This window comes from Haemaphysalis longicornis, unplaced genomic scaffold, assembly GCF_048455015.1.
Source record: "Haemaphysalis longicornis isolate Haplotype H1 unplaced genomic scaffold, Haemaphysalis longicornis Haplotype H1 scaffold_119, whole genome shotgun sequence".
In the NCBI taxonomy this organism is placed as follows: Eukaryota; Metazoa; Arthropoda; class Arachnida; order Ixodida; family Ixodidae; genus Haemaphysalis; species Haemaphysalis longicornis.
Window position 1 is genome coordinate 306,078 of NW_027526224.1, and position 4,166 is coordinate 310,243.

A 4,166-nucleotide genomic window follows, 5' to 3' on the forward strand; every position below is an offset into this window, starting at 1 on the left:
TAAAGATTACAGTGCTATGACTAACCCTATTTTGTCTATCGTTCCTCCAAAAATGGCTATCTGTAATTATCTCGGGAACTAATTGACCTAATGAAAAAATAATGCCACATTTGAAATCAGTGGGGAAAACACTGCAAGACTGACAAGTTTTACAGTTTACTTAAAAATTAAAAGAAATTGTTTTGAGACCAGTGTTCCCCCGTAAGGGTCTTAAAACAATTTCTTGTAATTTTCAAGTAAACTTTGTGAAACTTGTCAGACTTCCTGTCTTTTTCCTACTGATTTCAAATATGGCATTATTTTTTCAGTTGGTCAGTTAATTCCCAAGACAATTAGCACTAATCAGCCATTGTTGATGGAACAATTATACAAAACAGTGTCGGTCACTTTGTATTTTCCTTTGTACCAATCTTTGTATGAACTCTGGTGACTGCAATAAGTTTCTTGATGCACCGCTTGGAACTCATTTTACAGCTCATTAAACTTTGGTGTTTGAAATAGGCTTTTCAAATGGTTCCTTGCCACTGGTGCCACCAAAGTTTAATGAGCTGTATAATTAGCTCCAAGCTGCGCATCAAAACACCGATTCTTTTATTGCACTCACCAGGGTTCAAAGTATTGGAAAATTTAAAGATCACAGTTTTATGACCGACATGGCATCGTTAATTATTCCACCAAAAGTGGCTAATTATCTCGAGAAGTAATTGACTAACTGAAAAAAATAATGGCACATTTGAAATCACTGAAAACAGAAACAGGTAGACTGACAAGTTTCACGGAGTTTACTTGAAAATTAATAAACGTTGTTTTAAGACTAGTGTTCTGCCTTAAACCTACGTGAGTTCTCGACTGCACAAGGACTGGCAAATAAGAGAGGCAGAAAAAAACTATTAATGTCTTCGATTAATGAAAGGGGCAGAGAGCACAAAAAGGAACTTCAATATGAAAGAATGCGGTTTAGGTAACTCACTCGGCTTCATTCTACCCAAAACGGGTTTTTCGAACTGAATAAATGCAAGAATGATTGAAAAATCAAACTCTCACGCTACAGTGGCGCAATCTGGGCACCAGTGATGCAGTAGAGGCCAGCACTAAAAATGTGATCACGCTAACATCCTGGTGATACGATTGACCAGAACCAAGGGCCCCACCACAGGTTTCTTAGTGGTATACAGAGCTTAGGTCAGTGGCCGCAATCGCACAAAGTCCCCGAGATGTAATTTGTTCATTATTTGAAGTTTGTGGTAAAATTGGCATTAGCATCATTGGGACTAGGCAATGAACCAAACTTGGATTTCATCAGGGCCCCTTCTATGCTCACTCAGCAACGTGGCAGTGCCTCAGGCAAGCGTAGCAATGAAGAAACTGGACAGCGTTATCACCATTTTGGGATAGTAGCTGTCAACTTGGCTTGCTTATATCGAATATTCATTTTAGCGAAAGTGGCACACCTTTACCAATGCATCACCCTCGTGGCATCGTGAAAACATGCTTCTTGCGCCAACAAGCCTCCCCACTGCCCTCTTCACAAGCACACATCCAACGCAGCGCACTACCCTCCAAGTGGAAGAGACAGCGATCACATTAGCCATTGTGCAGACTCAAGCCAGCACCATCACAGACTGCCAAGCCGCTCGTACGCACTGGCGGCAGAGATTTCCAAAAAAGCAATGCAGGCTCTAGCCCAGAAGCCCCCCAAAAGACGTCACTTTGAACGGCTCGCCCATTCGTTACTCCGCAGCAATCATGCAGCCCATGCGTTCGCCCAAGGTCTTGCAAACCGGGGACTACTTTCAGCGACATAACGCGCAACACTACAGGCTATCCTGACGCACTTACCCACCAGGAGCTGACTCACAATATCAAGAACAAGTGACCCCCTGTCTCATTCACCCCACACTCTATATCCCCCCGTGCAACTGCTGCAGCCAATGCCCTATTGGCGGTGAGATCTTTGAGTGGCGCCCCCTGGCTCTGACGTCGGCTTAGGGATTCGCGCCGCTGTCGTCTGCTACACTCCGCTTGCGAGGGGCAACAGTGCCTGGGTTAGAAATCGCCCGCTTCATGGCTGTTGTGCGTTAAAAAGCGTATTTCTAGCGACTCAGTTATTTTGCCAGCTTCTGATGCATCTGAATAATTTGAACCTGTATCCCCCACAAGTTTGCAACACACGAAGAGACAGAGAACAACTTTCTTCAGACTATCGGTCAGAAGATCGTGTGTCACTTGTCCTTTCTTGCTTATTCGCGAGGATCAGCGATCAGAGCTTCTCGATAAGTATTCAAAATGCGTAGGCTTCCGTGCAGTATTTTTGAGATGTTCCTATGAAGACTCAACAGTGCAATACTACGTACCAAGCAGCGGCCTCTACACGCTCATCGCACAGCAAGAAATAAGCGGATTTCTTCTGTTTCTTTCGTTGTTGTCTTGTATCGGGATTAATGTTTCTTGCTTTTTTTTTTTCTGCCCAACGCATTAATTTTTCTGCGCGGTCACCAACTTCTTATTAGGAGGTTTCGGGATGTTTGGGAGCCTCACAAAGGTCGTGTGGATATTTCCTTCATTTTGTATGGCATACATTCCCTTCTTCACAAATTGGCTTTCATTACGGCTGCGTGCAAGAAGGTGCATATCTGCAGCGTGCTTTGTTTATTCACATGCAAACACAATGAGAAGGTTTGTGCTACGCCACCGCGATCGCGCCCTAAACAACGTGGTCCACAGTACTCGAAGGCGGCTTTTGTGCTCCGAATTTCTATCGTAATTATATCGTTATCATAACGAACTGACTCTCAACTCGAACAATGATGACATGATTACGGTGTTGAAGGCACGATATACTCGCTAACTAACGTAATAAATAGTATACCTGCATATATTACAAGACTCGAAACCGAAGAAGAATTCCAAGTAGCTCTTTATTGCTTTTCAACCCTTCCAGGCGTGAAGAACAAATCCTATTCTACTCGGGATGGAGTTCTATGATTCGAAGAAAATTACTTTTACTCTCTTGTCCTGGACTGAGGACCCGGCCCACTAACCAGATCGATTTAATTGCTAAACAGTTTCCCCTCCTCTTCTTACTCCTCCTCCTCCTCTTGAGTCCAGTTTTCCTATAACGCATATCCGAATATCGGGAAGATATGGCTGTGCAAAATTTTCCGAAATATCCCTCCAGGTCTTAACATATATGTGTTACTATAAATTTAACGAATACGTGACTCGTTTTGCTCAATAAACCTCCATACTGGTTAGATGCCTGGTATAGAATCAGCACGCGCGTATATACACACTGGGGTTATTTGGAACTCAACCTACAGTTTTTGCAGTCTATAGTGCATGTCGGCAAACTTTCATGCCTTGACAACGTAAAGTGATGTGACAAAACGCGTTCAAGCGTTCGGCAAGGTTGCAAAAACTGTTTTACCTTACATATGATTACCGGGAATCGTGATGCATTCTGCCAAAGCCGACAGCCCTGAAGGCCTAGAATTTGTTTTGGTCTTCCATTTTCGCTGTTGTCGGTTATTAGCAGCTGACTGTTCCTTTTGTTCGAATGCTTACATGAGAAGCTGACGCCTAGCTCCGACTCTTCGCGCTCCGCACAGGACCGGCTTCGCAAGGAATGGGGTGGCGCCGGCAATGTTTCTCCAGTAGTGGTATCCAAAACTACTTTGACACCATAAGCTAGTGTACGCGATTTTAAGCCTATTATTATGATAAAAAGTTACCCACACACTAATTCTGGTGCGGACAAGCATCAGACGTTGACCGAGCGCAAAGAAACAGCAGGGGGAGCGATCCCGAGTGAAGCAGACGACAAACGCGAGAATCCCTAAGCTGACGTCACGGAGGCGTGCTTCGCAGCGCCGCCTGTGTTCGCAGTCACCGCCAATACTCTATCTGGGAGTGCGAGAAAAAGCCAGGCCTGAAACCAATTCCCAGCCCTACTTACGAGCAGTGGGAGAGAGAACTTGCCAGCTCTGACCCAAATAGGCAGCCATGGCTGACCGAAAGAGCGAAGACGGTGGGTGGGTAGAATTGATGGAGTCCTGGAGTAATGACCCCGCCCACCTACCAGCTCTTCAGTCGAATAAAGTTTTTCCTCCTCCTCCTCCCACATGAACAGGGGGTAGGGGGATGGGTCAAAACAGAACTCCCTCCGG